Source organism: Antechinus flavipes, chromosome 1, assembly GCF_016432865.1.
Source record: "Antechinus flavipes isolate AdamAnt ecotype Samford, QLD, Australia chromosome 1, AdamAnt_v2, whole genome shotgun sequence".
Taxonomy (NCBI): domain Eukaryota; kingdom Metazoa; phylum Chordata; class Mammalia; order Dasyuromorphia; family Dasyuridae; genus Antechinus; species Antechinus flavipes.
In genome coordinates this window covers 33,161,928-33,186,259 of record NC_067398.1, presented here as the reverse complement: position 1 = coordinate 33,186,259, position 24,332 = coordinate 33,161,928, and the positions used below count along the sequence as shown (strand labels likewise).

The following is a 24,332-nucleotide window of genomic DNA, read 5'->3' as shown; positions in this document are numbered from 1 at the left end:
CACCTCCCTTGGTGGAGGTAATAAACTCTTGTGTATGTGTGTGTAGTACTTTTTCCTTAAAACCAAAAAAATCAATAAAATGAATTAGAGGCTCCTTTGATATCAAGGAGATTGCCCCTCCTCCCACCTTAAAAAATTTTGTCCCCGCCTTGCTTTGTATTCCATAATAGATTTTTAATGAATGTTAGAATTGATTTGTACATGAGAGATTTTGGCTCTGCCAGCTGTGTGACCTTGGGCATATTGCATTTCCTCTCTGGGCCTCAGCTTCCTTATCTATAAAATGTTGGGATTAGATTAGTTGATCTCTAAGGTACCTTCTAGTTAAATCTATGATCCTAATTCACTAACTGGATTTATTAGTCTCCAATGAATTGAAAGCTGGTTTACCTAACTGCAATGCTTTCTAGCACTGTCCTTAGGATCTTCTAAACTAGACTTGGAATTGTTTTTATAGACAAGAAAGAGTAAGAGCAATGGGAGAAGTGTTTTTGCATTGGTGTATGGGTGTGGGTGTGTGGGTGTTTCCAGTATGTCAGATTGGAGTAAGTATATATACTTGAGTAGATTGCAATTTCATTTTAGAAACATTTTTTGGCAAGATCCAGAGAAAGTGACTCCCTGGTTAAATTAATATTAATTAATTAATATATTGCATATAATTATTAATTAAATTGATATTCATATAATTCCTTGGGTTTCCATGAGTTCTTTTGAAAGACGGAGGAAGGAATTTTTCAGTTAAATTGGTTAAAAGTTATTGTGGGGGTTAATTAAAATCATTTATAAATGAAAATAAAATATCTTTTTACAAAATGTAAACTGATGAGAAAATGCCTTGATAACATAGAAACTTGCTTGAAATAAATTTGTAAATTGTGATATAAATACTTTTGCTCAGTATTGTTTGGGAAACTTCATTCAACTTTGAAGATGTTATGGTATCTCTTCAGTACTAGGTGAAATAAAATACTAACACTTCCTTGAATGTAAAATTGAGCTAGGTAAATGATTACTAATGAAAGATGTTGATTTATTTACTCTTTTTGCCAAATTGAATTTATAAACATGTTGAATCTTCATTGTATCTCAGCTTTAATAAATCTTATTTTCTGTCTTAAAACACACTATTTGCTTTCATAATTTTTTTGTAGCTATCATTAAGACCTAGTTTTACATGTCTTCTAACTTATTAGATCTGTGTGTGTGTTCATGGGTAAGCCATTTTATCTCTCTAAACTTCAGTTTCTTCATCTATCAAATGAGGAAAACAATCAGCTTCTTTCAATGGTTTTTGTGGGACAGCTAGACAGAACACTGGATAGAGCATTGGCTATGGAGTCAGGAGGACCCGAGTTGAAATATGACCTCAGACATTCAACACTTATTAATTTGTGACCATGGGCAAGTCACTTAACCCCAATTGCTCACAAAAAAAATTTTTTGTGTGAAGATCAAATGAGAATTATCTGTCAATCAGTCCTTGAGTTAGTTTACAGCAGGAAATAAAATGGTGCTTGGTGTTGTGCTCCAAAAAGTTAGAGATTTTTCTATTCCAAAGTTTTTGAGTGTGGGGTGCAGGTATTATAAAGCATTTTGAATCATATGTACAAATCCCTTTTAGTCATATATTAGTTTGATTTTATGTCAGATATGAATTATTGTGCCTAGTTCTCCAGATTTTTATTTATCATCATTATTTTTTGCATAGCTAATCTGTTCTTTCTCAAATACACATTGATAAGAACCTAGATCATGCAAGTTTCCATGGAGCCAGGAATATTAAGTGGGGTCCGATTTTGCTTTACTACTGTCTCAAATTTTATAAATTGCAACAGAAAAATATGTGTTTTATTGAAAGTTTGGTGCTTTCCCTCAGCTGTTCTGTGGGAAAAGTTATTTTAGAGCTTTTGCAACCACAGTCATTATGTGACCAATACTAAGATTTCTGGTTTACCGTACCCGATTAATTTACTTTCTAACATCAGAAAGTATCCAAATCAACTTTAACACATATTCTTAAATTCATTCAGGAAATATCACACAATAATATATCTTATTTGTTTCCCTCTCTGCTTTTACCTAACTCCCTGATTTAATACTGATCTCCTTCCAAAAATAATGTTAAACCAATAGTTCTCACTTTTCAAAGCAATTTTCTTCACATCCTCTCAAGATTAGCAGTTAGAAGTATTATCATCTCCATTCACCATGTGAAGAAACAACTCCTAAAAATTGCACAGTGTTGTTATAACCCAATTTTGGATTTAGGTTTATGGGGAAAAAAGTTATTATCAAATTGTACTTCTTTTTCTATACAAACATTTCTTACATAATTGATTTATGTCACTTAAGAAATGATTTGAAATCTGGCCAAATCAAGGACAAAACCAACTTTTGTATTAGGCTCAATCATATTACTCTTTCTATCTGGTGATTTTGTATGTGTGACTTTTTCATGACTCTTTCCCTTCTTTGGTTTTTTGATTATTTTGATCAAACCAAGGTTTAATACAAATACATGAAAAAGGGGAGTTGACTAGATGGGTCTCTTAGGATCTTTCAGCTTTAGTAGAGCACCAGCCCTGAAGTCAGGAAGACTTGAGTTCAAATTTGACCTTAGACACTTAACATGTCCTAGCTGTGTGATCCTGGGCAAGCCACTTAACTTCAATTGCAGGGGGCCGGGGGAGGGGGGGAGGGGAGGAAGGAGGAGAGAATCATATGATTCTATGATCATCTCATACATATGAGAATCCACCTTGCTCTTATAGCAACAAATGATTTTCAATAGAAAAGAAAAGACAGTAGAATCTTGTTGTAGATGTGAGAGTGTTTACTTGTTTTCTCCTATGATTTTCATCAAGGACTATGGCCTCCATAAATGACATAAAAGAATGAGAAAGTAGACATATTGGTTAGTAGTTATTGATCACCCCTAAACAACCTTGTCACTTTTTAAAAAATTTACTAATTCCAAAACTATTTCAGAATTGAAGAAAGAAAACATTTTGGTTGTGTATGGAAATTATATGGACAGACCTTAGGTTATCTAGAGTTTCTCCCCAATCAAATTTTCATCTTTTTAATAGTATTCTATGGTATAACCAAGAATGTCAAGGATCACAAGGTTAGGTAAAAGAAAGTCATGGGTGAATATAATTAAGCTGCACATTTGGCCCTGATAAATTGCCTAAAGTTGCTTAAGATTTGGAAAGAGAAGTTTGTGCACTGGTGCAACATATTTATTTGTAAATTAGTAATAAAAGAAATTTTTTTTATTTTTAATACCTTTTTATTTACAAGTTATATGCATGGGTAATTTTACAGCATTGACAATTGCCAAACCTTTTGTTCCAATTTTTCCCCTCCTTCGCCCCACCCCAGATGGCAGGTTGACCAATACATGTTAAACATGTTAAAGTATAAGTTAGATACAAAATAAGTATACATGTCCAAATCGTTATTTTGCTATACAAAAAGAATCAGACTCTGAAATATTGTACAATTAGCCTGTGAAGGAAATAAAAAATGCAGACAGGCAAAAATAGAGGGATTGGAAATTAAATGTAATGATTCTTAGTCATCTCCAGAGTTCTTTAGCTGAGTGTAGCTGGTTCAATTCATTAGTGCTCCATTGGAACTGATTTAGTTCATCTCATTGCTGAAGATGGCCAGGTCTATCAGAATTGATTATCATATGTATATAATGATCTCCTCCTCCTGCTCATTTCACTCAGCATCAGTGTGTGTGTGTGTGTGTGTGTGTGTGTGTGTGTGTAACTCACTGCAGGCCTAAGAAAGGAAATTTTTAAAGATGAAAGCAAAAATTAGAAAATATTAGAAATGCACTGAATGTGAGGAAGAAAGGCTCAAGATAAAATTTGAAAGATGAAGAATAATCCTTCTGTTGTGATCACTCATTTGGTACAGTGATTAGAGCACCATGCCTGGAGTCAGAAAGCCTCACTTTCCTGACTTTAATTCTGGCTTCAGAGATTAGCTGTGTGACTCTGTGTAAGTCATTTAACCTTGGTTACTTCAGTTTCCTCATCTGTAAAAATAAGCTGGAGAAAGGAATGGCAAACCATTTTATTATCTTTGCCAAAAAAAATCTGATTGATCGCTGCCCAAGTCCAGAGTTTTTTTCACTACATGCTTCTTTGTGAAGTCCTTGAAATAAAAATTTCCAGAATAAAAATCCTCTCAAAACAGGAACTACCAAATGCTGTACTACTGGTTAAACCAGTGCTTTCATTTTTTTAAGGCTTAATTGTTGATTTGTAAATATTTCTAGAAAGAAGACTTGCTGTGAGTAGTCTTGACTACATGGTTATCAAACTCAAATAGAAACAGTCCCTGCAGGCTGCATGTTGATTTAGAAATCCAGAAATCAATGTTTTTGGTTTTATTCCCCCTAAAACATTTTACATTTTAATTTGATTCTGGTTTACTCTGGTTTGGACTAAAGTAAATTTCTTTATCCTTTTCATTCTCCCTTCTCATATATATATATACACACACACACATTTCAGTATATAAGAAGATATTCATTGAATAGAAAGTAGTATAGAGTAATTGATTTTAAATTTATTTTTCTTACACAGTTACAACTTAGTAATATTGAAATTAAAATTTACATTTTAAATTTTCATTATATTTAAAGACAATTGCTGACAAAAATAAAATCATCTTAGTGATGATTGACATGGCTCTTTAGTGTGAAACTTAAACCTTATTTTGTTACAGAGTTGATATTACAGAGATAGAGCAATGTATGTGACTTTTGGAAGTTGGAAGTCAGGAACATCTTGCCACAAACTGACCCTAGGTTACTTCACCTCTTCTGTGTCAGCTTGTACAAGAAAGGAACTGAATCAAGATGGTTTCTAAAACTATTATTAATAGTATATTATTAAATAAATAACTGTCTGAAAATAGGAAAGGTGGACATTTCAACTGGAGTTAGGTCTTTTTAAACTTTGTTCTGGCTAATAACTTCAGTGTAACTCAGTAGCTTCCAGGTACTGGAACAACTATGGAAACTTCTCCAGTCTTAATTTCCTTAACTCTCATAATGCATTTTCCATTGCATCTATAGTGATTTGATACCTTCTTCTTTCTCTGCATTTGAATAAGTATCCCTAAAGTTTTTATATATTTTTATAGTTTATAAATTTTTGCGTTTACTTTTCAGAAATCTTTATTTTTTAGACTTCAGATAGCACCTTATTACAAGAAATCTTCTTTGGTATATCCTTTAAGCATTTGTCCTAGACTGCTTTTTCTTCACTTCTTGATCATTTTAACAAGTATGAGGTACACACAGTGTTGTATGAATTTACTTGGGACAGACCATTTTGGTAAGGTTTTATGTTGTGACAGCAATAGTTATTGAGTTATTCTCTTAACACTAGGGTAGTTCAACATCTGATTCATGAAACTAGACTGTCAGTTGAGTGCTGGATTTCATGCTGTAAGAGTTTTTTGTAATGCTGTAGTTTTCAAAAAGATGCAGAGAGATTTTAGGATTAGCCAAGAATTGTTTTTGCTTCCTTTGTTGACTTTAAGTGACATATTAGCAGTTTTTAAGGGTGAGGGAATTAAGCATTTCAGGGTTTATTCAAGGGCAAGAGGAAGAGGGTCAGTCACATTGAAATATAAAAGAAAGCATGGTTAAAAAGTAAAGCAATACCAAGAACCATATATCTATGATTGGAAATACCCTAAATTAATCCTCAGAAAATAAGCAAAGACCTTCAGAGTAATCTGGCAGGTGAAAAGCATTGATTGCTCTATAGTGATTTCGAAGCAGCAAGGAAAAAAGTTTTGACAAGACAAAAGCCAGCTGATTTACCCTTGACATGATGACAAAAATGTCATTTTTAAGACCTGGCATTTCAGAACCATTCATCACAGTACCAGGGCACAGAACGAAGGGATGGCAATGCAAAGATAGGCAAAGCAAACACTCTCCCCTAGCCCTGCTCTAATCACAGAGATCCCATATAAATAGTTAAGTACACACAAGATACATACAGATACATGGAAAATAATGTGAGAGAAGAAGCAGCCAGAGAGACTGGGAAAGGCCTCCTATAGCAGGTCAAATTTGAACTGAATCTTCCAGGGAACCAAGAGAGAGAACAAGGGAATGAGAGGATGAGAGGGGGAATCAGTGCAAGGCAGAGTTGAGTTGCTGTCCTCATTTAGAGGAGACAAAGTAAGAAGAGGTAAAGTTATGAAGAAGTACAGAGTACTTTGTGTTTGATTCTGGAGCTAACCAGGGAGTCAATGGAATTTTTTTTGAGTTTCTTATGTTGAGAACCTGGGTGATGATAGGGCCCTAAACAGAATTAGGGAAGTTGGAATGAGAGAAGTGGGGTGTTTGTTGAGTTTGGGAAGTCTCTACAGGCATCAAAGTGAAGATTGAACCCTGGACAGGATGGACTGAATGTCGATTGGGAATCTTTATGCTTAAAGGTAATGTTGAACCTTTGGAAGTTGGTGAGATCTAAAGAAGGGAGGAGATAAAAGCCTAGGACTGAGAATGGTCTTTTTTTTTTTTTTTTTAATCCATATCTGGAATAATTTCTTTCCACCTCTTTTAGAATGTCATTTTCTTGTGACAAGCCAAGAACTGGTTTTCCTTTTGTCTTTGTTTATTCCTAGTGTCTACCCACTTAGAGCACTTAGTTCCACATAGCTTGGTTCCTTGCAAATAATAGGCACTTGACTTGATAAATATTAGCTAGAAGATGCATAGAGGTTTTTATGATGTAGAATTTGTGTTCTCATGGGGAATGAAACCTACTTGTATCTTTTGGAAAAGAAATAAACTGCTTTATTTGGTGCTTGAATTCTTTTAAGTATTGAATAACCTATCGTGGTAGGCAATTTTAATTTATTACTGACCATTCAAACAAGGAACCTTAGCTTCACATTTGTCTCATTATAGCTCTTAAAACTCCTCCACAGAGTTATGGCAATGTCATAGTCTTTATGGTCTCATCATGTTACAAATGTTTTAGCGCTAAGGCCCTCATTTTTGTCCTTGTTTGATTCTTTTTTGGTTTTCTGATTCTCCTTCTCTCCTTCCCTCCCAATTTTTATGTCTTCTCTTCTGTAAATCTTCTCAAGTTGGAATATGTTCTTGCTCCTGTTTGACAATCCTTTCTTCTACAGTTACTGAAATATCTCTTTAAAATTCAAATTTTTCAGTGAATAGGTAAAAATAGGAGTAGTTTCGTGAGTCTTAAGATTACAATCCTTTTTTCCCATTCTGAGAGCCTAAATATTTGTATAGTTAAACATAAGTGCAAAGAATCTACAATTACTACTCTTCCTCCAATGTAGAATTTATTGGCCACTAGATGTACTAATATTTGCTTGCACATAAATATTTCTGCTCTTTGTTTCTTGTCTTGGATGTTTCTTGGAGTTTGACAAATATTTCTTTTTAACTTAATCTATTTGATAATAAAAATGTTTAAAAGTAGAGTTAAAGTGTTTAGAATACTTGCAGTGGCAGGGGGCGGAGGGGGAGTTGAGCTGGCAAACTGTTTTGATTATCAAAATTAAAAGGAATGGCTTAGCAAGATTTTAGTGTTCCAGATAGTATGATTAAAGAGATAGGAAAAATAGTATTTGGATTGTTTTCTTGACTAAAGCAATTTTTTCTATTGCCCACCCCTGACATTTTTACTTAGATTGCCATAAACTCTTCACACTAAAAATGTTTTTAGTGCAATCTACTAAAACCAAGTGTTCTGATAAATTTTCCCATGGCCAGTAGGGAACAATTACTATTCAAAGATATTTTTAAGTGATGTGCTTATTGCGTGGTTAGTGTTGAAAAGAAAATGATATGGAATTTGTTTTAAATAATGTCTTCCAAAAGGTGCTTTTTAATGGAACACAAGAAGAAAAAAAATTCCAGATAGAATTTTAATATTGTTTGAAACTTTATTGGCTAAAAGTTTTGGAAGCATAAGTCAGAATTGTTGATAGGTATTGTTTCCTTTAACTTAAGTCTGAGACTCCAGATGACACATTGTGTTAGGCTGACAATTCTACACGTGTTGTAAGTCAGGCATACTGCCAAGTGCTCAACATTTAGCCAGCAGGGGAAAAGCATTAGGAATCCCAATAATCCACATCAATCTCTGTGTACTCTGGTCAGTGAAGACTGAAGAAGTGAGCTGTGGAGAGATTGTGGGTATTAAGTGGGATGGGTAATGAAAGGCTCCTTGGCATTGATGTCAGACTCTCTAAATGGAAAATGATTTAAATAATGGTGCCAGGATGGTGGAGAGATTTACAATTGGCATAGGTTATATTTTATATTAAATTGAAGTCCTTAGTCTTGAGAGTATATATACAAGTTTTACAAGACTTAAGTAAATGGAAGAAAGTTCTATTGGTAGTAAGGATCCTAGATTGTGACTTGAGAGACCTATGCTTCTGTTCATTCCATCTATAAAATGAGATTGATAATATTTTCAGCGATTATCTTACAAGATTGACTCAAGTAAAATGTGTTCAGTTTTGTGTGTGTGTGTGTGTGCGCGCGCGCGCGTGTGAGCGTATGTATGCTCTCACACATGCACACTTTAAAGTGGTATATAAATGTCAGTGATTTTCTTTCTAGAACAGTTGTCCTCATTTTGTTCAATAATTTCATGAACTGCTATATAACCACAACAATAATGTTACCCTGGAATAAGAGAATTTCTAAAACAGTTCTTAAAAAACCTAATTTTAACAGTATATTGATATGTCTTGTTTATTGTATTTATATCCACTAATACTGACCTTTATATTACTGTGACTTTTTACAATATAGATTTAGACTGGTAGGTGATTTTCTTTAACTATAAATATGGTGATGTTCTTGTTTACTTTTTATGTTTATTAAATATTTTAAAGTTAGATTTGAAGTAAAGGGAACTATAAAAGCATGTCTAATTTATAACCTCTTTATTCATATCTCAAGAATTTGGGTTATAGAATGGTTATGTAACTAGCACATACCTATCAATATAATCAGGACAAACACAGATGATATGAATTAAAAGTAAATGGTGTACCTTGTGTAGCCTTTTGGATTTCTAATCTAGGAATTCTTATCCTTTAATGTTATGAATCCCTTTTGCAGTCTGGTAAAACCAGTAGGCCCTCAGGATCTTTAAAATACATGAGCTAACAAGGAAAACCATGCGTACTTTTTAAAAAAAAATTCATGAATTCCAGGCTAAAAAGTATGTACTTAAAAAACATGGATTCTAGGTTAAACCTGCTATGGGCCAACCTTTCTTTACATTTTATAGGAAGCAACTAAAATCCAGAATCACAGGCAGAAACTAAAATCTAGATTATGTTAAGTGGTGATAATACAAATAGCTTATGACAATTTAAAATTTCCAAAGCATTTTGCATGTGATTCTCACTTCATCTTTATCAATCCTATGAGATACTGTTAAAAATTGAAGGTAAAGTGCTTTCCAATATATTATAGTTTTTCCTACCATTTCAAGGCTGGAAGGAAACTTGCAGAATATCCTTCTTTGATAATTTTATTTTGTTCTGCATTAATTTGATAGAAGCTTGTGGTAAATCAATTCAGTTAATAATATATAAAAGTATAATGCTTAGCTCTGTTGATTTAACCCCCTTTCAGGAGGAGATAATTTGATTGAAATGTGCATTTCAGTCAATTTTTCCTATCTTTCCTTAGTAAATAGTATTTACTATTCTGTGAGTGTGTTTTATCAGTAAGCCCATTCGTTCTCACCACCAATGCAGATTACAACCCATGTAAATGTCTCATTTCTTCCTTTGCCCACCATTTCTGCTCACTTTGATGTCTTTTATACCACTTCTTGGCTAGAAGTCATGGTTGATAGTATGCTGCAGTGAAGTGTAGCAGTTGCTAATATGTTAGAGCCATCATATGTCTAATGTCTCTTTTGAATCAGAGATTACTGTATTTTTGTGAGTTATACGAGAAAAGATATGCTTGTGGTTCGTTTGCAGTATATTTAAATATGCATGTGTGCATGCATGCATGCATGTAATATACATATAATGTAGTTGACACAATAATGTTGAAAGCATTGCAGAGTTTCACATACGGTTCAGCTCTTTATATTCACTATTTTGCCCCAATTTTCTTTTTGTAGAACCACTGTTTTTGCTGGCTCATCATTCATATCACTACTCCCCTTAATTATGGGTGTTTCCCAAGAATTCTGTCTGGTTTTTTTTTTCTCTGTACTTTCACAGTAACCTCATTAGTTCACATGGGTTTAACTATCATCTCTATGGAGACAACTCCCAAATCTATACATCTAGCCCCAGTTTGCTTTTTGGATATTTCAAACTGGATGTCTCAGAGATATCTCAAAACTCAGCATGTCCAAAACTGAGCTTAGTCTTTCCCCAAAAGCTCTCCCCTTTTCTTTCAAACTTCTGAATTTATGATAAGGGTCATCATCCTTCCATTACCTCAACTTTTCACTCTTAACCTTCAGTTTTACCTTCATAGCAGGTCTTATTTTAGATTTCTCTCTACCATCCTTTTTCAGGTACTTAACTTGGCATCAGGAAAATCTGGGTTTAAATCTTCACTTAGTTTATCAGTATTGTGACAAGTCATTTAACCTCTTTGAGCTTCAGTTTTTTGAAAACCTGCAACATTATTAACAAACCTACAACAATTAAGTTGATAGGATCAATCAAATTAGTCAGTGTATATACTAAACCTGGTAAACTTATTGAGAAAGAGAGAGAGAAAAAATAAATGCTAGCTACTAAACTAATTTATTTAAACAGGTTCTTAATTAACCTTCTGGCTTCAAGTCTCTCACCATTGCAGTTCATCCTACACACTGCTGTCAAAATGATATACTTTAAACATAGATCTGATGTGATTTCTCCTACTCTATCATCTATCATGATTTCCAGTTGGTTCTAAGATTAAGTAAAACTCTCTTTAGCTTTTAAAGACTATGTAACCTATTTTTCAATTACTCCTACTCTATCAGGGACCTCTGCCTTTAGATTGGCTTTATAATGTCCTTTCCACTTCATGTTCTTCCCCCGATGTCCCTAGCTAAAACTTTTAGCACCTGAATTCCTTGTGTGGTATACGTGTTAGTGTGTTATTGCTATATACGTATTTTTAAATATCTACCTCTCTTTTTTATGAGAATATAAGCTCAAGTATATTAGAACATAATTGATTGTTTCATTGTTTGACCTATTCTCTGGGAGCAGGTTTCTTGGGGGGCTTCTGGGTACAGCCTTCGTTTCACAGTTCAGTGTAATCATTCCAAATGCAGCTAAAAATTAAAATCCAAATCCTTTATTGTCTCTTTAAAGTCTTTCCTCCTTCACTTGGGGTTCAGCTAGTTTTCTGGAGGCCTTCTGTAGTCTTGATTCTGAGAGTTTAAGCTGCCTTCTCTGGCTTATGAATCTCCTCGACTAAATCCTGGCTGAGGTTCTCAGAGCTCTTAGTGGGCTTGTCCTTTAGTGGGCTTGTCTTCTCTGGCCCTGACAGCTTCTCCTTATATATGCTCTTTTAAAGGTGTGAATCTTGTGGGATTATAGTAAGTACTAAGTACATGTAAATTAGAGAATCATTATCTCATCAATTCCACTTTTAGCACCTTGTAAAAATCCTAACAATAGGTGAGCTAATATATCCATCTGCATGCTACAATATAGGTAATGTGCATTCTTCTGCTTGTTTTTTCTCTTTGAATCTCCTTAATTTGTGTGATAGTATCTAGATGCGGTCACTTTAAATAATGGGTCATGTGGGAGTCAAAAAGTTCTGGATTACAATTTGCCCTCTGAAGTACAGTAGCTGTATGACCCTGGGAAAGATTTTTGAGACTCGGTCTCATCTTCAAAGTGGAGATAACACCCACTTCATGGGGTAATTGTGGGGATCAAATGAAATAATGTATGTAACCTTTATTATCTCCAGATAGTAGTTGTGCATTTCCTCTTTGATTTTGCCTTTTGTGAGGCTAAATCTTTTCATTTTTGCTTGGATTGATATTGACAATCAGAATTTGCTCTTGGGGAGTGTCTGTCCTGTAATCTTGTATGATTTTAACATGTGCAGGGAAAATAGTTGGAAGAGAATTTTTTAAAACTATAATTATGCTTTAATGACTTCAACTAGTAATTGAACAAATAAATCAAAATCGAGCTTGTAAAAGGTGTAGCCAGTTGTGTGACTGAAGATATATAATCTTTTTCTGCTAACTTTTTTGTTTCATCAAGTATACCTTCCATACATCAATCCTTATGAGATGAGAAAAAAGATTCCTAGTTGATGTCGCTTGTACATATACTATCTTATTTACTATTTTTGGTATCTTTTTTTCCTTTGATCTATTTTTAAAATTCTTGAAATTAAAATTGAAATCTTCAATGTGGATTATTTTCTTTTCATGTTCATATCCTGACATTTTATTTACCTAAACCTTTTCACATGTCATTTCTACTTCCTGAGGTGGCAGATAGCAACCCAATTTGGTCTTTAGTCAAATCATTCAGTGTTAGAGCTTTGGGTTGGTTTTGTGTATGCATGTGTGTGTGTACATATGTGCATGCCTGCATGTGCAAGAATTTTTGTATTTTATTTGTGAAGGAAATTTGTGAAGTTTGAGTTACTATTGTCTATTAAAGTAGATTGAAGATAGGTGTTAGGTAAGAGTAGGGACAGAAAAATAGCTTGCCCAGCCTGTCCTTTGTAGTTCTTTATTTATGACTGCTTTTTGTTTTCAACTGGGTTGTATATTCTCCTCCAGAGCAGGCACCATTTCTTTTATAGGCTTTGTATTTCCAGTTTGCTGTTTTTTGCATGAAGCCTGTGGTTAACATTTGGTAAATGTTACACTAGATAATAAACATTAGTACGAATCATGTTTCTTGCATCTTTTCATAGAAGTGATACAATATAGAAAACCAGTAGTTTGGCCTCTTTGGGAGTGGGGGGTAGGTCACATAGTCAGAACATAATTTCAATACTTCAGGGAATACAATCTTTTAATAAGTAAAACAAATCACATTCCATTTTATTCTTACATGCATAAATGTGTCTATGCATTTTACAATTTAACAGTTTAGCTCTTGGCCTATTAGCTTTTTAACATCTGTTATCCTTAATTTTTACCAAATGTGAAGCCCACTTCCTTTTCTGATTATTTATTTTCACAATTATATAGTTTTAAGAATCAGAAAAGGGACTCAAATGTCCTTTTTTTTGAAAAAGGGATTTTGAATGTATAAAGAGTTTGTATAGTCACTTTTTTTTTTTTAGTATAAATGAAATTTTGAGGCATTAACAAAACAGAAAACCTTGTCCTTGCCAAATTTATAAGGAAATTAACTTTCTTGGCTATAAGTAGATAATGTTATTTGATTTATTGCAGAAAACATTTCCTGTATCATTTTGATGTGGAATTCTCACCTTGTCAAAGTGATGACTCATGAAAACATCTGCACATATCACCCCATTTGATCCAGATATTTGTTTTTGTATGCTGCAAAGTACATTGGTTTTTCAATCATATTACTAGGTAAGATTTTGTAGGGAATTACAAATCCCCTATGATACTCACCACTGTCGTTTTTTAATTTGGCCAAGTTTTAAAGGTACCACACTTTTTGGATTCTTTCCTCCCCCTCCCCCCACCCCCACTCCCAGGTTAGACCTAAAGTTTTCGATTTCAGGCAATTTAATCAGGTTTTTCATTTTCCTATTGCATGTAAAGAAAGGTTGTGAACTTTTTTTGAAATACTGTTTTCTTTTTGAAATCCTTTCATGAAAAATCCTTTGTTTAATCAATATGTTTTAATTATCCTTGGAGTTAGGAGTTAGGTGAAACTAGGAAGATGAAGCTGGGATTAAGTAAGCCCTTTAGGTTTGTACCTAATGATTTTATAATGGTAACAATAATTTGAAATTGAGTAGTTTAGGATGTAGATAACCTCTATTCCACTATTCTATTAGTGGATCTATGTTTGGGGAAAGAGTGGAGGTTCAAGAGATGAGCCTTCTGACCCTGAATTGTTTGTGAATTAATTAAATGATCAATAAATGAGATGTGATACTAATTTTTTCAAGATAGTCTAAATCCCAGGTCTTCTGATTCCAAATGCAGTGCCCTTTCCCATAAATAACACATAGAGCACCCTGCCTGGAGTCAAGACCTGAGATCAAATGTGGCCTAACATGGAGTGACCCTGGGCAAGTCCGTCTCAGTTTCCATTTCAGTGATCTGGAAAAGGAAATGGCAAACCACTCCAATATCTTTTCCAAGAAAACTCTAGATGAGGTCATGAATTGGACATGATTGAAAAGACTGAATAACAATAATACCAGTATTATAATATCCTGATACTTCTTCCCTCACTGTAGCTTTACTTTTTATTCTAGCTCCTTAAACACTTATGTTCCCTGGGGCTTAGCCTTTAGCTTTGGGATTATCTGTCTGCTTGGAGATGTCAAGTCTAGCCTGTCAAATAGTTTGAAATCTACCATTTTCATGAGAACACTGTGGGAGATTTTTTATCATTGGGATGTGTTGTGTGTGTGTGTGTAAGTGTAATACATAACATTTCCTATGGTGGAAAAAAAAGAGTAAGTAGAAATATCTGGAAAAGTAAATAGGCTGCTTCCTTGTCTGCTAATGAAGTGAATAGACAAGAATCCCTGTAAAGAGAACTATTACCGCCTATCATTCTATAACAGCTTCCTTTTTATAAGTAATTAAATGTACTTTTAGCTTTTAGTCCTGCTCAGTCCCTCTCAGTTCTTCTGCTCCTCAACTAGGCCTTTCTCCCCCACAAAACAAACAAAACTTCCAAATAAAAGCAAAGGAATTGGGGGAAAGAGTTTGACTTGAGACTTTGACTGAGAGATCTTTGCCCCATTCTGCCCCTTCATGTTTGTCTTCTGTGGGTGCTTTTGCTTGCTTCCTCTAACCTGCTCTGCCTTCTCTATGCCTGCCCCAGATGTGTCTTTTAAAATGCACGCTGCCCCTCCCCATGTCTAATGCAAATTATGAATGATTCACTTAGATAGTGAAGCTATTCTGTCAGATAGGCCTGTGATGTCATACACACACACACACACACACACACACACACACACACACACACACACACAGCTAGCTGCAGGTGTTATGTGTTCAAAGTACTCCTTACTGTCCTGTTGCCTTGGACTTACTTTGCAAATAATAGATACTTGGTCTGTCTACTAAAATTGTAAGCATCTTTAAGAGAGCAACAACTGTTTCATGCTTGTGCCTCCAAGCTTTAAGCACATGTTTGCATGTAGGCAATTAGCAATGCTTTCTTTCCCAATTCATTCCTGGAAAATTCTAGATCTCAAACTCTTAAGCTATGTTATAAAAAACCATGATCTCTCCCCCAATTCCCAGAGTAAACCAAGAGTGAGACTCTTAAATATCCAGGATCTCCACTCCTCAAAACAAAAACCATTGCCACAGAGCCACTTGGCCATTCCTTGCTTTCATAATATAATATCAACAACAACAACAATAATAATAATGATGATGCCTTCCATATTATATTATTTGTTCACATGATAATACACTAGTATATGTTTTGGTATCTTTATGTTGGCATAATATTATATATTATTGCATTTTTATTTCTTTTGTTAAATGATTCCTAATTACATTTTAATTTAGTTTAGAGGATGACTTTGACACTTTTTTAAAGATTAATTTTCCCTCTTGAAACTTAGCTATTTAACCACATAACTTTAGTTTTCCCTCAAATTACTAATTGTGATGCATTTTGCAGTGTCTGCTTTAGCTATATGAACTACACTTCAGAGACAGCTAAATACATTTTAATTGGGATATTTTGGTATAATGTTCCTCAAGACAAATGACTTATCTTGTTTACATTTGAAAATTTTTATTTTTTATATGACTTACAGAACAATAATAATAATAATAATAAGTTACAACAATAAACAGTTAGAAAGGTCAGAATTTTTCAAATGGGATTTTAATTGTTTTATAAATTGGGGAGAAGATACATTATTAAAAAATCATTCTTTTAAAAAATAAAATGTTAAAGAAGTTAAAGACCAAATCAAAAAGTTATTCTGAAAATATTAACCCAAACCCTGTATTACAAGTGAACAAACAAATATTTAGGACCAACTCAGGCTTAAAAGGGAAATACAGGAATTATGTAAGTATCAAAAAAGTAGTTCACTGTTTATTTTTATTTTTATTTTTATTTTTTTAATTTAAATTTTATTTTATTTAATAATAACATTGTATTGACAGAATCCATGCCAGGGTAATAGTTCACTGTTTAAAAAAGAAATTTGGGGCAGCAATTATGTTTTGGTGAGTGATTTAGACAAATATACTTACTGTGGAATAATTATGTTTTCCATCTACAGTAGTTTAGTGAATGCCTACTATATGCAAAGCGGGAAGTGAGATTTGTATTTAGTATATAAAACATTTTTGAGATGATTCTTGGACATTCCCTCCTCTCCACATAGACAATTTTAAAAGGAAACAGTGAGATATAAGAGTCTAGAGAAAAAATCTGGGTTCATATCAGACCTCAGCTATTACTAGCTGTGTGACCCTGGGCAAGCTACTTAACCTTTATTGGCCTTTATCTACACATCGCTTCAAGTAGCACTGCCAAGAAAATCCTATGGAAGTGTTGGATGCACTGTGCGACCAAACAACAATCATGCTCTAAAAGCTAGTCCTGTTCTTTTTTGACTTTATGTTGAATGTTATTTAAACATTAGTTTTGGGAACTGATTGTTCCCAATTGTACTTTATACTATCCTTGTGGTTTAACAGCCTGCAAATGTGGGAAGGTATAAGGAGGATGGCTATATTGACAGGGACTTTATTAAGAAGATGCTGTATCTTTATTAGATCTGCAGAAAGGAAGTAACTATCTCATTGAAGTTTTCTTAAGTTGGTTTGGTCACCATGCTTTTAGATCAATATATGTAAGTGATTTGATTTCTATCAAGATTCAGGTGTTAGAGAAAATCCTTTTTTTTTCTTTACATCTTATGGGGTTTTTTTTTGGGGGGGGGGGTAGGGGGTAGGGACTGCACTTTTAACAGTATTGATTAATGAAATCCCTAGATCTCTAGTCTACTTAATCCCTAGAATCCCTTCTTTTAAAATAATTGCCATATAACCATATTCCCTCCCCCATCTTTTATTTATACATCCTTGTTAAATTCTATCCATTATTAAAATTATTATTAAAATTCCTTCCATATTCTAACCTAGAAAATTCTTTTAAAATCTTTTTTGTGCTTTCTGTAAATTTTAAGCATAACACCTATGTCTCTGTTCAAGGAGTAGCTAAAAATGTTAAGGGCCCTTGGGATTTTCCACTAGTAGCTTCTATGTTGACCTAAGACCACTATTCCAATCAGTTCTAAATCCAGATCCACCTAATTCTTCTATTTGCTTGTAACTTTATTACAAGAATGAAAAACTATCCAATATTTTGCTACAATTTGTTTTTCCACTACATAAATTGTATCTACAATATTTCTAGTTTTTAAGACATCAAGCCCTACAATTGGATGGAGAGAACCTGGAGGAAACAAGTGTAGATTCTTGTTTTGGTTGTTTTTAGTAGTATGAATTTGAAAAATGTAAGATGACTTGGAGATTAGCCAGATCAAAGACAGAAACAGTCCCTGCTTTTTAGAAGCCCCTAATCTAATTAGGAGACATAGGCAAACAAGTATATATAGACAGCTATGATATAGAATAAATTATAGATAATCTCAAAAGATGGAAATAGCTTTTTTTAAAGCTCCAGTGGCATATATAAATTTCATTGATATTTTATGACTTTATTGATAATAGGAACTTTTGGTGGTTCCAGAAGGTATAGTTAGAGTGGGGTAGGGGCAAAGGAGAAAAAATGAGGGGGGATAAGGATTGTTAAATGAGGAATGTAGGGGGTAGCACCTAGAGCAGAGGTCCTCCAACTATGGCCTGCAGGCCAGATGTGGCAGCCGAGGACGATTATCTCCCTCACCCAGGGCTATGAAGTTTCTTAAGGCCCACAAAACAAAGTTTTTGTTTTTACTACAGTCAGGCCCTCCAACAGTCTGAGGGACAGTGAACTGGCCTCCTATTTAAAAAGTTCGAGGACCCCTGACCTAGAGGCTGCTGTTGATCAGAGGAAGTACCATTTGGAGAAATGATTGTGATAATGGTCATGAAGTACCATTTTGGTATAGTATAGGAGAATTTCCCTTAAAAAATACAGTGAAACACTTTGAGGGAATTGGGAGGAGGAGCAAATGGGACAGTTGTTTCCAGTATCTGTATGAACTGTATGAAAGAGGGAAAGGAAAAGGGGAAATGGGAGAGCATGTGGAACTATAATATGCATTATGTGAGATATGCTATAACTTTTCTCTCCCAAACTTTGATAAAGGAGTAGATCTCATCCAATTTTAGTTTGAGCCTTTAAATTTACTCTGACTTAGGGTATGGTGATATCCCATTGTATATATGGTATCTAGAACAAGGATTGTCAACTGCATAACCACTCCCACCCTTTTTTGGGGGAGGGGGGAGAGGGTATGGTGTCAACCAAGAATGGTTTTTTCAATTTTTTAATACAGTAAAGCTTTTGTAATTTTAAAATCATTCTTATTTCCCTGATTGTACAAATGTAGCATGCCACTTCTAATCTAGAACATAAGGCATTGATAAATGCATTGGATTTGATTACAAAGTGTAATATATTATTATAGAATTCTTTAATCAGATTTATGTCTGAGTTGGACTAGATGAACTTTTAAGATTTGTGAGACCAATATATTATCACTTATTTTTGGAATATTTGAGGAAAAATTTTAATCTTAGGCTCATTCACATCTCAGGAATGTCCTATGAGAAATGATGATTCTACCTGCCTAATGCAAATAGGTGGATAGAAAGTTAAGAATGTAATTCTTAATTTGACTGAACAAGATGGATAAGGGCATAGTCACTGGGTGAGAGATGTAATTTGACTGAACAAGATGGATAAGGGCAAACTCACTGGGTGAGAGATGTAATTGGACAGATCCCTGATCTAAGGAGCATATAGTCTGAGCTTAATATGAATGAGTTGGCAAGATAATGTGGAAAGTTTTTAAAGTTAATACTAGACTATATCGAGAGGTAGGTAGCATAGTATGTAGGACTAGGGGAATGGAGCTCTGGTCTCCATAGTATACCATATCAAATTTTGTTCTCTTTGTTTCATGATGGACTTCACTTTGATTTTAATGTTTTTACTTTCAATTCTGTTAATCATGTTTGGATTTAAGAAGTTTTACTTTGATATTTAAGTAGAACTTTAAATTTTCTTTTCTAAGTCTGAAAAACGAACATTGGGAATCCCACATTATATACAATTTTGTTTTTTCCCCTGCAATTGATTTAACTTTTAGATACTTAACTTTTTAGATACTTTAACTTTAGATACATTAAGGACAGTAGATTCTTGTCAGTTATAGTAGTGATTAATTAATTAATACTAAACCATTGTTCATATGGGAAATATAGAAGGTTTGTTGAGTTAACTGCTAACTTATAGTCATTTTAGCATTTATTTACTTTAGTGTTTTCCAAAATGGCCTCATGAATAAATTAAATTTCCTCTTCTTTTTTCTAAATGTAATGAATTGTTGATTGACTTAACACTGAACTCATGGCCTATCGTAACTCATGCCTGAATGCAGTTTATCTGAGACATTTTCTCTGTAAGGCACACCACAGCCTTCTTGTGCTGAGGAGCATTAGACTTAACTATAGGGTCTTATTTGAGAGCCATTTTAAATCAATGAAATTAATGGACAAAAAGCATAAAAGTGGGGGAAAAAGTCATACTAAATAGATCAAGAAAAGTTTGCTTGTTTAGAATATGAGAGCTGAAATATGGCAGAGTATTGCCTTTTTCAGTTGACCTCAGCTTATATTTGCAAATAGCTGCCATGACTATTTTAGGATTGCAAATACATTTTAATGCAGTTTTTTTACTTGTCTTTTTTTTTTTAAATCAGAAGTCACAATTTCACCCTTGCCTTTTCACATAATCATGAGCTCACCTTTTAACCCTGCATTATATAAATCTTTATAAATTTTAGGATTTTTAAAAAACATGTTGGATTCTCTTTTTAATTTAATTCCATAACAAAGTGGTCTAGAAAAACATTATTGCACCTGAAATTTCAGATTTCTTATGTACATCTTGCTATTCTCTTTTGTATATTCAATAAAATTAATCATGTGACACTTTCTCTCTCCCCCCCTCCCCAATATTGAGGTGACTGCCATTAGAAAAGCATTTGCATATATGCATACACACATGCATATATGCATCATAACTTTTTCCTGGATCCAAACAGCATCTTCACAGGCTCTTTGTGGTTACTTTGGGTATTTAAAATAGAATGATTTGATTTCCTCAAAGGTGTTCTTAAAACTTTCCTATTGTTACTATATACAGTGTTCTCTTGGTTCTGCTTATTTTATGGAAGTATTTCTGTTTTTTTGTAAAATCATTGGGCTCATTTTTATAGCAGAATAATATTCCGTCATGAACATATACTAAAATTTATTTGGTCATTCCCAATTTACAGACATCCCCACAATTTCCAGTTCTTTGACACTTGAAAGAATGCTGCTATAAATATTTTAGAATATGTAGATTATTTTCCATTTTCCTTAATTATCTTGGAAAACTGACCTCGTGGTATTGCTGGGTCAAAGGATATAGGCAGTTTAATAACTCCATATATACACAATTTCAAATCTCTCTGGATTCTGCCTTCTACTCCATGCTTTTTTATGGATCAGTACATCCAGTTAATGTTCAGTTATGATTAAAATATTTTCCTTAATCTTGTTCTTCCATACTTTTTTCTTATTTTACCCTTCCCCCCTTTTTTATCACAAAGAAAAAGCTGGTAAAAGAGAAGTTTGCTTTAAAATGAGTAATTTATAATTGAAACAATCTGGTTTTTGTTCCTATATCGCCATACTCTTCCACTTTCCCTGATCCCATCATTTTTACTTTTTCTAGTAAAAGTAGGGCTATACTATGCTCATTCCCCCAACTTCAATTTTCTTATATTCTTTCTTGTGTGCCTTCTTCTCTTTCTAGTTTCTTTTCTTTCATTCTTTCTTCTTTAATCAAAAAACAAACACATATTTCAGGACATTTCTGTCCTATCTAGCTTTCTCTGTGAAAGGGTTTTTTCCTCACAATTAGAATGTAAACAATTCATCATAGATAATTTTTATTCACAAAATGTATTTATCTTGATTCTTATGTTTGATTTGGAATGGTTTGGAAAAGCCCATTATATATCCCATTCCCCTCACTCCCTTTTGGTAAGATTATGCTCAGTTTTTCTCATTTTTCTCATTTCAAGTGTTTTCTCTCTCTCTCTTTTCTCCCCCCCCCCTTCCCCCCTAGCCACCACCTATCTTGACAGTTGAGAAATCTTGTTTTTTTGATCTCCTTGTAGGGTGTAGGAGCTTTATTCTTTTGATTTGATGCTTTTGGCTATAATGGTTTTTTCATTTGGGAATTTTTGAAATGATCAATGCACTCTTGTCTTCTGTGTGCTCTCTAATTCTAGTAGATTTGGAGTTTTCATTTTATTTTCTTAAAATATGGATAGCATCCAGGCCTATCATCATTATTATTTTCATCTTATTTTATTTCTTCCAGCTATTTGTATAGTCCATTTGGCTTTTCTCTGAAACTGTTTGGATATCTTGTTTATATTTCTCATGCTTTGCACAGGTCCTAGCACTCAGTATTTATTTATTTATTGACTGTTTTTTGCGGTATATAGAGTGCTACTCTAACTGGATCTAGTTCCCATATGCTTTGTCATCCTCCTACATTGACTTATCTCCATCCAGAATTTCGGCAGTCTTTCTGAGCAGTTCTGGACTAAAGGACTTTACAGGTATTCTGTATTGTTTTAGAGCTTCTTTAGATCTTAATACATTGCTATTTTTTCACAATTTTCACCTCGCATTTTATTATCATAATTAAAAACTAATTTCATTTCAAGGCTATAAGTAAATTTTCCTTGTCATAAGTGTATGATTACTATTCTTTTGCTTTTCAGAAATAATTAATTATCACTTGAAGTATTCAAAATAAAAAAGAAAGTACTCTTTTTCCCTCTCTCCTCCCCAAGGATGAGAGTTGGGAGACAGTGGGGAAAATTTTTGTCAATGATATGGGAAGCTGTCAGTGTGGTTAATAGTTTAGCATAGGATATTTACAGAATATTGTAGCTACAGAGGGCATTTTTTTTATGCAGGGGTGTGATATTGGTGTGTAATAGCTTTGTTGCTATCTGAAGTAAAGATAGAAAGGAAATTTTATTTTTGCATTCGTGAATAGGTATCATTTAGAATGCCTCTATTTCTAAAATACTGGGACTTCCTAAAAAAAAACCAAAAAAGATTTCAAAAATTATTTAATTCAATCTTATCATCTTAACCTATAGAAGTTGAGGACCCAAAATTTCAATTTAATTGCTCAAGGTAATGAAATTAGTCAACAGGAGAATCAGAATTAAAACCTGGTGACTTTACAGTTATCCCTTCCACATTGCAACTCTCCCCATTGCAGTTTCGATATATCTAGGGTCGGCATAAAACATTAAATGGGAATTTTGGGGAAATTTTGTGGAAGACACAGAAAACAAATGAAGGCCAACTGATAACACAGAAAAAGTTTAGAAAGTCAGAAATGTATAAAACCACAATATAATACCAACATATTTTAATAATAATTCAATTTCTTCTCTGGTATGAAGGGACAGCCAAAAAATTTTATCTGGAATTTCCAGATCACCCCTAACAACATTTTACCCCAATGTGGAAGGGGTAACTATTGACTCTAATCTTTCCATTATAGCACACTTGAGAGAAATGAAATTTCTTTTTTTTTTTTTTAATTTAAATTTTATTTTAGTTAATAATAACTTTGTATTGACAGAATCCATGCCAGGGTAATTTTTTACAACATTATCCCTTGCACTAGAGAAATGAAATTTCTATAATCATAGGAAATTTTTGTAGTGATTATCACCCAAGTGTTGCATACTGTGAAGGCGATAGAAGTTGGTTTTATTATTAGCAAAGCTGAAAATAAAAACAATTAAGCTAGTAATAACTTTCTAAGGGAAATAAAACAATTTTGGAATCCATTGAGGTTTTCAGTTATCTTAATTTGTGAATCATTTCTACCAATTCTGTTCTCCATGAAGGTGCATTTATAGATAATTGAACAAATCTGATTTTTGGAATCTCCCCCCCCCCCTTTTTTTTTTTTAAATTAAAAAGGTGAGATATCAAATGGAATTGTATTGATACCTGTGATAATATCTAAGTAGGGCATGTATAGTTTCAAACTTGAGAAACAAAGCATGGAATAAGCACCCTTACATGATTCACATGAAGTACAAGGAAAAATTTGTTCACATTTTTACTCTTCTCTTTTCTAAAATGAGACAAGGTTTATAATAGGCTGAAAAGAGTTTTTACCTCTCTTTCTCTCTCCCCTTTCCCCCCACACAACTTCTGTAATGTAACTCTGCTCCTGGTTTGATTCTACTTTCTAGTCCTTTTTCTTTCTGACTTCATCCAACATATATTTTCTACTTGGTCTCTTTCTGGTCCAACCCGAGCTCCCATTTTCCTTCAGTGGTTTCTGTAACCTTACAAGCTTATTTCAGAAATATTATGGATTTGGTTCCAGACAACGGCAATAAAGCAAATCTCATAAAGTTTTTTGTTTCCTAGTACATGTAAAAGATTACACCATATTGTAGCCTCTTAATTGTGCTGTTAGTCTTTGACAAAATATAGTACCTCAATTAAAAAAAAATTGCTAATGAGGAAACCAGACTATCACTCTTTGCAGATGATATGATAGTATACTTAGAGAACTCCAGAGATTCTACTAAAAAGCTTTTAGAAATAATTCATAACTTTAGCAAAGTTTCAGGATACAAAATAAATCCTCATAAATCCTCAGCATTTTTATACATCACCAAAATTCAGCAGCAAGAGATAACAAAGAGAAATTCCATTCAAAATAACTGTCGACAGCATAAAGTATTTGGGGATCTATCTACTAAAGGAAAAGCCAGGAATTATGTGAGCAAAATTACAAAAAAACTTTCCACACAAAGTCAGATTTAAATAATTGGAAAATATTAAGTGCTCTTGGATAGACCC

General features: G+C 33.6%; 1 protein-coding gene across 1 annotated transcript in view; it reads left to right on the top strand.

The window, feature by feature from the left end:
* RYBP (RING1 and YY1 binding protein) overlaps window positions 1–24,332 on the top strand; it is a 62,980-nt gene that overhangs the window by 25,512 nt on the left and 13,136 nt on the right. The gene's annotated exons all lie outside the window — the stretch shown is intronic.